Here is a 13,285-nt window from a genome sequence, read left to right on the forward strand (position 1 = left end):
GGGACACTAACCCTGCAGCCCCGCAGCCATGTGCAGTAAGAATATACTGTATTTGATATGCCCACTAATGAATCACAGGTAGACACGGAAAGATAGTAATAGCTAAGTGACAAATCTACGAGATAATACTAATTATTCAGGATAAAGGTAAGTGCTGACTGCAAAGAGATATAGGAGTTTTAATGAGACCAAATAATCAGGCAGTATAACGGCTGGCAGAAAAAATACTATTCAAACACATGGTGTGAAAAAACACTTCAACTTCATATGCATAATAATGATTTTGAATGATTCAGGAATGAGATCTTGGATTTGTAATGGATTCTTCTTACGAAAGCATCAGCATAGTCAAGAAGGAGAGCACTAACAAATACTAAGTGCAGAGGATAAAACCAAAAGCACCTTTATTCCGCTGTATGAAAAGTTCAGCTGCATCCTGCAAAATGTAACTCTGGCCCTTTCTTCTTGGAAAAGGTTTAACAAAACTGGAAGTGCTCCAAAGAAGGAGAACATAAAAAAATTAAAGACAAGACACAATTAACTAAAGGCAAGACACGATTAAGTATGGGGGGAAAAGAAAATTGGGGAAATACTAGCTCGGCGTCAAATGAAACCAGCAAATCTTAGGCTCGAAACAAGTGAGAAGAAATGGCTTTTCTTCTCATAAAGCAATTTTCAAGCTGTGATTCTCTGAGCCTTCTCCTTTGGTTTTCTCAGCCTGTTTCTCCTCACATTTCCTCTCCAGCTTAAGAGAGTCACTGACATTACTGTCTTGAAAGAGGACAAGGAATAAGGTGAACACCCTTCTCTGCAATCGAAATGCAGACACATAACAGAGGGGAGAATTAGCCAGGCAGACCACGGAAATGCTCACCTGAACCTCAGGCTGACGGTACCTGTAGGCAGGTGTCTGCTCAGCCACTGGCTGCTGCACAGGAAGAACTGAAGAAATCTGCCCAGACAGACAGTCCTGTCCTAGTCAGCAGGATATATCCCTCCCTGCCTTCAGGTTGACTGAAATTATGTTATTTGTCACAATCGCCACACAGGGAAGTAGCTAAAATTAGGCAGTCTGTTTTTCCATGCTATGTCAAAAGCATCTATATTGCTTGGTAAGTTTTTGAAGGCTCTTTATAGTATTAGAATTTAAATAAATTAGATTTGTTCTTGCATGCTTTGAGGCTAGTAGTGAAGAAGACAGGTAACATCAACCCCTACTTTTGACAGAGCTGGACTCATTTGCCTCAAATCTGGCCCTGCTTGGCCAGGCATACAGGGAACTAAGCTGTCCATCTGCAGATGTATCTCCACGTGCCTGTCAGAAATCAGAGAAGTGAAGTGGATGACAGCCTCACTCAGTGCATATTACATCAGGATTTCTTAAACCTGGACTTCTCCAAACTGATTAAGTGTATTCTTACAGTGAAACAAAAGGATCCATCTTGGTAGCTGATTGCTCATTGATAAAACACTGTACTTTAAATTCACGCTTCTGCTTACTCCACATTAGAGTTTCCCATTCATATTATCACAGTTAAACAATAGCTGCACTAATGCAAGGCATTCCAGCATACTGAACAGCTGTTCCTGGAGCAAAGTAGCACATCTCTGGAAGAAATCATCACATGTTAAACCTGGGGTACCATCTCGTGCTGAAGCAAATTTCTATCCGTTCAAGGGCCGGGTCATGTGAACCTCTGGAATCTCTTTTCGGGGGAAGAAGAGAGCACCTAACACAATCCTGACATTTCCAGAGACTGGATTTCAGCATGTCTAAGAGAATCTTAGGAAACTAAGGTTCCTAAACTTAAGAAAGAAGTGGATATTGCAGGCAGTGTAACACAGGGGCAGGAGGAAAACCGATTTCCAACTGCATCTTGCCTCCAAGCTTTTTCTATATTATCAAGTTTTTTGGGCAGAGACTCATATTTACCTGTAGGGTACCATATGGCAGCATACAAAAATGATAACATCATACAAGTTAAAGCATAACATTTATTCTTATTGTAACTACCTTCACATTCTGAAATTGAAAAACAAGCTGGTCAGCAACAGCTGCTGTGACATCCACCTGCAACTCTATCATCCAGCACTCTTCAATGTAAAAACATACTATTGAAGACAGCAGGTTTGTTGCCAAAAGGAATCTATCCAAACTTCTTGTGATTCAACACATGCAAATTTTAGATCTTGGAAGCTAATCCAAAACTGAACTTATATCACAGTATAATAAAAGACGAAAAATGTAAAGATTTGAGACCAATGCCACTTACCCTTACAGAGAAAAAAAATAGCACATAAAAAGAGCATGGTCTGATTTTATACAGAAGCTGTGAAAAACTATGAAAAAAATCCATCCTTGCAAGAATTCAGAAGCTGCTGTAAAGTCTGGAAAACACAAAATGATAAATAGCACTGTACTTTTAAAATCTGGATTTAAACCAGAACAATAATGTCAATGAAAGACTGCAGATGGCGGGCAGATAATTCCACAGCCAGAAGACAGACCAGCCCCAGCCTCCCATCCCTAAATCCTCTCAAAAGACTACAGCCAGACGCTAATCACAGAAGCGGTCAGAAAGAAAATGAAGGAAAACTACTCAAATGTAAGCTTTGTAATATACTAATGAACTGACTTAAGCAATGGGTACGCCTTGCAGATATTAGTGCAATTATTTGAGACAGTAGTGATATGGCAAAAAGATCGCATCCTGCCCAGAAGTCTGAACCAGCTGCAATTTCTGAAACTGTAGCACACATATAGACATCAAACTCCTAATAAAAGTCAAACTTACCTAAAATGATTCGCTATGATCACTACCAAAAAGTTACTCAAATACTGAGCTGACATGATTACCATATATTTATGGTAGTTTTTTATTTCATACAGCTAGCACTTTCCTCAGCGAGTGACCTCCCCGAGACAATCGTTGGAATTTTGACTGAGCAGTGTATTAGCACAATATAAATAGACTAGCCATAGGTCCTGCTAAGATGTCACATTGTAGATGCTGATAAAAACAACAGTAATTATTTTTGTCTAGCTTAAAGCAATTGACACCTCAAACTGGAAAAGAAAATTGCCCCACTGCAATGTGGACACTATCATGCACACCCTTATGCAATTCATTCCCATCAAATCCAAATGCATTTTCCATACTGCAGTTGAAAATGCCTTCATCCAACACCATGCCAGGTCATGCACCCAAAAACTTTATCTTCAGTGGCTCACTTCACAAAAGCAGAGTGTTTAGGTGGAGAAGAACGCAAGTCATGAGGGAGAAAGGGAAAGTAAGGGACAGACTGTTAGAAGCAGCTTGTTTTAAACCAGGATTTGAAGGAGGTTAAGATTTCACGATTTGAGGAGCACTCCAAATATGCTTTTGATCACAACATAAGGTAAGAAAAAGCTTAGGCTTTTTTTTTTTTTTTGGCATAGGGCCAAATAAAACTTTCTTCAGGATTAGGACAGACCCGCTAGGGTGCCCTCACTCAGCACGTCACACAGCAGCTACCCTACAGCCCCAGTACGTGCCGCCTGCCATCCACACCGAATGTCTCCATCCACTTCCCACAGATGTGCCCAAATCCCATACTCAACCCAGCTTCTCCCATGGCTGTTGCACGGCCAAGATAAACCTGGGGTTTGGAGGAACAGCAGAAGGCCTGGGGAGCAGGGAGGAGAGAAGCACAGAGGAGCAGACAGAAAGACATGAGTGCTGCTAATGATACAGTCTTTGTTCTGATTGCAAGGACCTTGAATTTCATGCCACACACGGCAGGATCACTGACAAAGGCCTATGGGAACAAAGTAGAACGGTGCAAGAACAAGGCAGCAATCTACAGCCCTGCACCATATTGTGAGCTAACTATGCCCTCAACATTGTATCAGAAGTACATCACCCAAGCTACCAAGACAACCCCTCCACAACTAGATAACGTAAGAATTCAAGTGGTACTGATTGGTCAAGCACTGGATTAACTATGGGTAGTAATGTGCTAGATCTCTTGTAACATCAAAGTCATTTACCATATTCTTTTAAAAAATGAGTTCTTAATTGACACTTATTCATTTCATCACGGCTTTTTGATAGCACTCTTCGCCTTGGTATCGAACTACTACACACCAACAGTATCCTTACCTGCTTCACTATCAAGACCTGCATGACTGCAATTGGACCTCAAGGGATTTCCAGAAAACAAGAATAATACCTGTATGACCAGACTGGCACCACCTTGGATACAGAACATCACTGTTTAGCATACAACCACATCCTCCAGGGAAACAATACACAGATATCACCCTGATATGTGCATATAAAAGCTATGGAACAAATAAGCCAGGTCCCATGGGGCTATAAGAGCTAGAAGTTCCCAGACTAAAAAAAAGCCTTAGAATCACCTAAATTTTACAAATTGAATTTTAAATCAAAAATCTCTTCTTCTCACATTCCTTCTAAGTAATCACATGTGTACCAAGAAACACATTATTACCCATCAAACACACTAGTTTGCTTTGAATATGTAGAAAAGAAAGCTAGATTTGAATTCCATGCTTATTTTAATTCCCACTGCTTACCATTGTATAATACATAAAAGTTTAATTCCTGTAATAAACACATTTGAGTTTGAACAGGAATTTTTAAGAAGTTCTTTCATTACTTTAAGGCCTGTGGCAACTGCCAAACACATAACTATTTGTTTGAACTCAAATAAGCATAAATTAAAGTATTTTTCTGCTTGAAGCGTGAGGATGAAAAGAGCCTTTGGTTCAATTTCAGCCAAATATCTAGATTAATTTCTCAGCATGATGCTAAAATTATAGTTGCTTTAAGAAATATGTATATCTCATTTCACTGATGGCTGAAAAAATATTTTTTTCCCCCTGAAGTGTTATCATTTTGGAAGGTAAGACATGAAGGCAATCAGAATCTAATGCTCTATAATGTGCTGACAAAGGTTTTTCGCTATTAAAAATTAATAGCCTCTGCCAATCCTTAGAAATATTACACCTTTGAGCACCAAAGCGATAAAAGCAAGTTCTGCAAACATATCTTCTGTCCGGTATCACTGACACTTAAGACAGAATCACAGAAGCACAGAATTACTTAGGTTGGAAACAACTTCTAAGATAATTGAGTCCAACTGTTAACCTAACTCTACCAAGTCCACCACTAAACCATATCTCGAAGTGCCACATTTACCTGTCTTTTAAATACCTGCAGGGATACTGACCCATCAGTTCCCCATTCCAATGCTTGACAACCCTTTGGGTGAAGTACTATTTCCTAAAATCCAGACTAAACCTCTGCTGGTGCAACTTGAGGCCATTTCCTCTCATCCCATCACTTGTTACTTGGGAGAAGAGACCAACATTTACCTCACCACAACCTCCTTTCAGGGAGTTGTAAAGAGCAGTAAGGTCTCCCCTCAGCCTCCTCTTTTCAAGGCTAAACAACCCCAGTTCCTTCAGTTGCTTTTCATAACACTTGTTCTCCAGATCCTTCAGCAGCTTCGTTGCCCTTCTCTTGACACACTCCAGCAGCTCAATGTCTTTCTTGTAGTGAGAGGTCCAAAACTGAACACAGTATTTGAGGTGCACCCTCACCAGTGATGAGTTCAGGGGCACAATCACTTCCCTGCTCGTGCTGGCCACACCAGTTCTGACAGAAGCCAGGATGGTATTGGCCTTCTCAGCCACCTGGGCACACTGCTGGGTCATGTTAGGCCAGCTGTCAACCAATAATCTCAGGTCCTTTTCCAACAGGCAGCTTTCCAGTCACTCTTCTCCATGCCTGTAGCGTTGCACGGGGTTGTTGTGGCCCAAGTGCAGGAACCAACACTCAGCCTTGTTGAACCCCATACAGTTGGCCTTGGTCCATCGATCCAGCCTGTCCAGATCCCTCTGTAGAGCCTTCCTTCCTTCAAGCAGATCAACACTCCTGCACAACTTGGTGTCACTTGCAAACTTAGCGAGGGTGCACTCAATCCCCTCATCCATATAATTGATAAAGGTATTAAACAGAACTCATCCCAACATTGAGCCCTGGGGAGCACCACTTGTGACCGGCCTCCAAATCCATTAACCGTAACTCTTTGGACCCAGCCATCCTGTCAGTTTTTTAGCCAGTGAAGAGTACTCCCATCCAAGCCACAAGCAGCCACTGTCTTCAGAAAAATAGTGTGGGAAAGAGTGTCAAAGGCTTTCCTAAAGTCTATGTAGATATCCATAGCCTTTCTCTTATCCACTGAGCAGATTACCTTGTCATAGAAGGGGATCAAGTTAGTCAAGCAGGACCTGCCTTTCATAAAGCCATGCTGGCTAGGCCTGATTACCTGGTTATCCTGTGTGTGTCACGTGATGGCCCTCAAGAAGATTTGTTCCATAACCTTCTGAGGTCAGGCTGACAGGTCTGTAGTTCCCTGAATCCTCCTTCTGGCCCTTCATGTTGATGAGTGTCACATTTGCTAACTTCCCAGTCAACTGAAACCTCCCTGGTTAACCAGAACTGCTAATAAACAATTTAAAGTGGCTTGGTGGGAACTTTCACCAGCTCCCTCGGTACTCTTGGGTGGATCCCATCCATCCCCATGGCCTTGTGAGCATCTAAGTGGTGCAGCAAGTCACTAACCATTTCCCCTTGGATTATGGAGGTTCCATTCAGCTCCCTGTCCCTGTCTTCCAGTTCAGGGGGGCTGGGTACCCAGAGAAGAAGTGGTCTTATTATTAAAGACTGGGGCAAAGAAGGCATAAAGTACCTCAGCCTTTTCCTCATTCTTTGTCACTGTGATTCCCCCCACATCCAGTGAAGGATGGAGATTCTCCTTAGCCCTCTTTTTGTTGCTACTGTATTTATAGAAACTTTTTTTATTGTCTTTTATGGCAGTAGCCAGATTAAGTTCTAGTTGAGCTTTGGTCCTTCTAATTTTTCCCCTGCATAACCTCACAACATCCTTGTAGTCCTCCTGAGTTGACTGCCCCTTCTTCTCCTCTTTCTTGTGTTCCAGCCAAAGCTCTCTGTTCAGCCAGGCCAGTCTTCTTCCCTGCTGGCTCATCTTTTGGTACATGGGAATAGTCTGCTCTGCACCTTTAAGATTTCCTTCTCAAGGAAGCTGAGAAAGCTCTAAAGAACTCAGCAGAAACTAGGAGCAACTGCATCTGTCACAGATACTGAAACTGGTGTTTCTGCTTTGCCTCATGGAATTATTCATCCAGGCTGTAGTCTGAGTTTTGTTTAGAAGGTTGGATTTTTCGCCTTGCACCCCCAAGTAACCAAAAAATTATTTAGACACAAATTTAATCCCATAAAAACCTGGTACAAAATTAAATAACCTGTATTTACGTAGTAAGTAAGGCTGCACTTCAGTCCCTCACATTTCTTCTCGGTACTAAAGGAGTGTACTCAGTACTAAAGCAGATGGAACTGCATACAGAACAGATTTTTATAAACCTCTCAATAATCCCCTACAGACTACATACCAGATTCACTACAAGTATATCCACCTTACTTGGCACTCTGTTGAAATAAAAGATCCAAAATAATTTCTGAGTAAAATAATAGCAAATATTCTTGCATACCATCGCTAGCTTGTGGACTCTTTGGGAAGAGCTTAGTTACTTCTCTATCGACTACTCCGTTCCCTGTCAGCAGGTGCAGCTGAAGAACAGTTTGTTACAGCATAGCGGCAGCAGTTGTGAGAGGGAAAAGTGAAATCCTGAGATGCATTTAAGTCAGGTCCTCACAGCTGGACAGGAAGCAGGGAAGAAACAGCCCCTTGTTATACTGTTTCAGACTAAGGTCTTCCCAAAGTGCAGCTCTAAACTTTCTATTTTTGGTTGGATCAGTTGTGAAGAAGTCACATATCTCATTCCTTAATTTAAAAAAAGGAGCTAAAATTATTTATTTCAGTTTTTTATTTGCCCAAAGCAATTATAATTCATTTATGACTTTGACAAATATCTCCCTAGGCCAATCTTGCTAGTGAAATACGGTACCTCATTGGTGGTTTTAAATAAAATACTTCTCTAGTGACATGTTGTACTGATATATCTCTAAGAAAAGATATGACTTTGAGTTTCTCGGGAGCTCATCTTAGTGTCCTAACTGTTGAGGGGAAAAGGAAGAATTGCAAATCTGAAACTAATGAGAACAAGTGAATAAAACATAGCAGTCAGGTGGTAGAACTTATTTAAGAACCTAAAAGTGCTTTACACACATTCATCATTATGCAACCAATCCAAACAAATAAATATTGTTAGTCCCATTACACGGATTTAGAGAGGTAGGGGTAGCAAGGTTTTTTTTTTACATCACAAATGCCTCACTGGCAAAGTCAAGCAGAGGTGAATCTGAAGAAAAATGGACAAATACAGCTTGACGTTCAATCATTCATTACCCTACTCAACAAGTACCTGATTAATTATCATTCATCTAATCAAGTCCAAGAGCATCGTAAGTTTACCAGTGCAGAACATGCCACCTGTGACAGAGCCTGGCACTGCAACTACATTGTATCAGCAAACATTGGATTCCCATTTGTGGAGGCAGCTTCCTACAATTTCTGTTTGCCAGAGAAGAGCCCTGCAAAAAGCCTGAAGAAAAACACCTGGATGATCAGGAGAGGTTGATAACTTTATTTTTATCCATCCTTTACCGATCACTTTATTTCTAGTGTTCAAAGCCAGCTGACGCTTATAGCACTGTCTGGGTAAACACCAAGACGTAGGAAAAAGTGAAAACTTTCCCAACTGAATACTATCACAAAGCCACTTCTGAATTTTATTACAGTTTCTTTTCAAACAACAGAGCAAGAAGCAATGAGATTACTACAGTTATGGAATACCCACCCACTCTTACAGACTAATAGGTCCTCACTGTCACAAACAGGCATACATCACCTGCACACCAGGTATTTAAATATGGATTTCTACAGACCTTAAGCATTCACTGAAATCTAAATGTAGATGCCTAATACTTTATATAGCCAGGTAGCTGTAGTTCTTGGTACATGCAGTGGATGTTATTAGCATTTTCTGCTCAGAAATTATGATAAAGTTCTGAATTAGTGATTAGTGTAGTTAAGCCATCTCTTCTGGTCTGCAATTCAACTGATGATCTTACATGTAATCATACATCTCCAGAAACACTTTGTTTTCTAAGCAGCTGGAGAATGAAGATTACTCAATGCTTGGAACTTGAGCTTGCCAAAATAAGCTGTTATAAAACTAGCTGCACACCTGGACATATCATATTGAAAGTAAGCAAGTTAAGCAAATAACCTTCTCCTCAGAATAAGCCATATACTCAAACAATCCTACTAGAATTAATGGTGCTTAATAACTTAATATTTGTTACCTTTTTCATAGAATCATAGAGTAGTTGGGGTTGGAAGGGACCTTTAAAGCCCATCTAGTTCCAACCCCCCTGTCATGGGCAGGGACATCCCACGAGGCCAGGCTGCCCAAGGCCCCATCCAACCTGGCCTGGAACCTCTCCAGGGACCCTGGGCAACCTGTGCCAGGGTCTCACCGCCCTCAGAGTGAAGAAATCCCTCCTTATGTCTAGTCTAAATCTGCTCCTCTCCAGTTTGTACCCATTGCCCCTCGTGCTATCACTACAACCCTTTGTAAACAGTCCCTCCCCAGCTTTCCTGTAGCCCCTTCAGGTACAGGACGGTCACTATAAGGTCTTCTTGGAGCCTTCTCTTCTCCAGGCTGAAAAACCCCAGCTCTCTCAGCTTGTCCTCCTGTGGGAATTGTTCCTCTTTGAACAGATTTACTGATCTGTCCAGTAGATTGCTCCTTTGATACCGGTAGCATGTTTTAACTTCATGCAAACAACTAATGGAAGGAAGAACCCCCTGCTAGTAAGGCACTTTCCATCCCTCTCAGGTTTTACCCTGTGAATAAAAGATAGACAGTAGCAGATGACGCGTTCTTTCAATTGAATACTGAACAGAAAACCAAATTATCACCTCACACATAATTACAAAAATACTAAGGTATTGGTTCCACCTTTTAGAAAACACAAAGCAGCACCTGCAGCCCATGGGGTATCACACACGGCACCCGGGGTGCGATAAGCCCTTTATTAATGCTTGCAACAAACCAAATGCTGCAGAATAAGGATCAATTTAGCCAACGCAGCCGCGGGTTTCGGGACCTGCCAGCAGCGAACGCGTACTCACAGGGTGCTGAGTCCTCCGGGGCAGCTGCTGCTTGCAGGAAACTGGTGGAAATATTTTCAGCGGCGTTTTCAGGTGATGTCAACAACAGGAAGGATGACTTTGAGCCAGACTTCCATTTCTCATCAGATGCTGCCTTAAAAGTTGGAACGAGGGCGTTAAGGCTCGTAGCTATACCGCAAAAACCTGCAATTAAACCCCAGCGTCGCGGCCTGGAGGGTTTGTGTGTGCAGGGAAGAAGGGCGTGCGGGGAAGGGGGTGTTGGGAAGGGGGTGTATGGGAAAGGTGGGTGTGCGGGAAAGGGGGTGTGTGGGAAAGAAGGGTGTGTGAGAAGAGAGTTGTGCGGAAAAGAGGGGTGTGTGAGAAGGGAGTGCAGGAAAGAGGGGTGTGCGGGATGCAGGTGTAGGGAAGGGGGTGTGTGGGAAAGTGGAGTGTGCGGGAAGTGAGTGTGTGGGAAGAAGGATGTGCAGGAAAGGGGTGCAGGAAAGAAGAGTGTGCGAGAAGAGAGGTGTGCGGGAAAGGGGGGGGTGTGAGAAGGGGGTGTGCAGGAAAGAGGGGGGTGTGAGAAGGGGGTGTGCGGGAAGCGGGTGTTGGGAAGGGGGAGTGTGGGGAAGGGGGGTGTGCGGGAAGAGAGTGTGCAGGAAAGCGTGTGGGAAGGGGGAATGTGTGAGAAGGTTGTGTGAGAAAGAAGGGTGTGCGAGAAAGAAGGGTGTGCGAGAAAGAAGGGTGTGCGAGATAAGAGGTGTGCGGGAAAGAGGGGTGTGCGGGAAGCGGGTGTTGGGAAGGGGGGTGTGCGGGAAGAGAGTGTGCAGGAAAGAGGGTGTGCAGGAAAGGGGAATGTGTGAGAAAGAAGGGTGTAAAAGAAAGGGGTGCGGGAAAGAAGTGTGTGCGAGAAGAGAGGTGTGCGGGAAAGAGGGGTGTGTGAAAAACGGGTGTGCAGGAAAGAGGAGCGCCTGGGAATGGGGGGTGTGTGCGGGAAAGAGGTGTGGGAAATGGAGTGTGCGGGAAAGTGGGGTGTGTGGGACAGAGGGCTGTTTGGGAAATAGCGGCATGTGGGGAGGAGGGCTGTGTAGGAAAGAGGGGTGTGTGCGGGAAAGAGCGGGGGGTGAGGGAAAGCGGGGTGTGCGGGAAAGAGGGCTCCCACAGCACCCCCGAGCGCCGGCCCGGGGTGGCGGGGCCGCTGCCCGCTGCGAGGGCGACACCCAGCGGCCACAGCGGGAGCGACCGCGGCTCCTGCCCCCAGCCCCGGCCGAACGCGGGGCGGCGGGGGGGATGCTTTAAATTGGAAGGGGGAAGGTTAACGTTAGACGGTAGGAAGAAATTCTTCCCGCTGAGGGCGGTGAGGCGCTGGCACAGGCTGCCCAGGGAAGCTGTGGCTGCCCCATCCCTGGAGGGGTTCGAGGCCAGGTTGGATGGGGCTCTGAGCACACAGACCCAGTGGGAGGTGTCCCCGTGCATCGCAGGGGGTTGGAACTGGATGATCTTAAAAGTCCCTTCCAACCCAAACCAATGCAGCTGATTAATGCCTCCCAGGGCTGTCCCAAGACACAATGCTAAAAACATGACTGGTAAAAATTCCTGCTCCAAACTTATTATAGAATCATAGCATGGTTTGGATTGGAAGGGACCTTAAAGATCATCCAATTCCAACCCCCCTGCAACAGGCAGGGACACCTCCCACCAAACCAGGCCGCCCAAGGCCCCATCCAACCTGGCCTTGAACACCTCCAGGGATGGGGCAGCCACAGCTTCCCTGGGAAACCTGTGCCAGTGCCTCACTGCCCTCAGCATGTTCTACCTCATGTCTAGTTTAAATCTCCCTCCCATCACTTTAAAGCCATTCCCTCTTATCCTATCACTACATGCCTTTATATACAGTCCCTCTCCAGCTTTCTTGTAGCCCCTTCAGGTACTTGAAGGTCACTATAAGATCTCCTTGGAGCCTTTTCTTCTCCAGGCTGAACAACCTCAACTCTCTCAGCCTGTCCTCACATGAGAGTTGCTCCAGGCCTCAGATTATTTTTGCAGCCCTCCTCTGGACCTGTTCCAACAGCTCCATATCCTTCATATGTTGAGGATTCCAGAACTGGACACAATACTCCAGGTGGGGTCTCACAAGAGAGGAATAGAGGGGCAGAATCACCTCCCTGGCCCTGCTGGCCACACTTCTTTTGATGAAGCCCAGGATACAGTTGGCCTTCTGGGCTGCAAGTACACGTTGTCGGTGCACAGAATCATAGAATCACTAGGTTGGAAAAGACCTCTTAGGTCACTGAGTCCAACCATTCCTATCTGCCACTAAACCATACCCCTGAGCACCTCATCTACCCGTCCTTTAAACACCTCCAGGCATGGGGACTCAACCACCTCCCCGGGCAGTTCCAATGCCCAATGACCCTTTTCATGAAATATTTTTTCCTGATGTCCAGTCTGAACCTCCCCGGTGGAGGTTGAGGCCATTCCCTCTTGTCCTGTCCCCCGTCACTTGGGAGAAGAGGCCAGCTCCCTCCTCTCTACAACCTCTTTTCAGGTAGTTATAGAGAGCAATGAGGTCTCCCCTCAGCCTCCTCTTCTCAAGGCTAAACAACCCCAGCTCTCTCAGCCGCCCCTCATAAGGCCTGTTCTCCAGCCCCCTCACCAGCTTTGTTGCTCTTCTCTGGACTCGCTCCAGAGCCTCAACATCCTTCTTGTGGTGAGGGGCCCAGAACTGAACACAGGATTCGAGCTGGAGCCTCACCAGTGCCGAGTACAAAGGGAGAATAACCTCCCTGGACCTGCTGGTCACGCCGTTTCTGATACAAGCCAAGATGCCATCGGCCTTCTCGGCCACCTGGGCACACTGCTCGCTCGCGTTCAGCCGCCGCCAACCCGCACCGTCAGCTCCTTCTCCTCCGGGCAGCTCTCCGGCCGCTCCCCCCCGCCACCCCCTCCCTGTCACGAGAAAGCGAACAGCCCTTCGCTATCGCGAGGCGGCGCCCCGGGACCTGCCCCTCCCGCTCCTCCCTCTCCCCCCGCTCCTCCCTCCCCCCCCTCCCCGGCGGGGCCTGCGCGGCGCCCCGTGCGCGGGCGCGTCAGGTGACGCGGGGCCGGGAGGGGCGGG

The 13,285-nt window shown here is 45.4% G+C and overlaps 1 protein-coding gene across 2 annotated transcripts in view; it reads right to left on the reverse strand.

The window, feature by feature from the left end:
• Positions 1-12,941, reverse strand: part of ANKRD6 (ankyrin repeat domain 6) — a 102,041-nt gene extending 89,100 nt beyond the window's left edge. The window contains exons 1-2 of one of the 2 annotated variants that reach the window (XM_069851247.1): positions 12,923-12,941; positions 10,189-10,321 (exon numbers count right to left, since the gene is read on the reverse strand). The gene's annotated coding sequence lies outside the window, so the exon portion shown is untranslated. Of the gene's footprint in view, positions 1-10,188; positions 10,399-12,922 lie in introns of those variants that run through there. The other variant, XM_069851254.1, reaches the window with a different exon arrangement.
• Positions 12,942-13,285: the final 344 nt, after the last annotated feature.

This window comes from Phaenicophaeus curvirostris, chromosome 2, assembly GCF_032191515.1.
Source record: "Phaenicophaeus curvirostris isolate KB17595 chromosome 2, BPBGC_Pcur_1.0, whole genome shotgun sequence".
NCBI classification, from domain to species: Eukaryota; Metazoa; Chordata; class Aves; order Cuculiformes; family Cuculidae; genus Phaenicophaeus; species Phaenicophaeus curvirostris.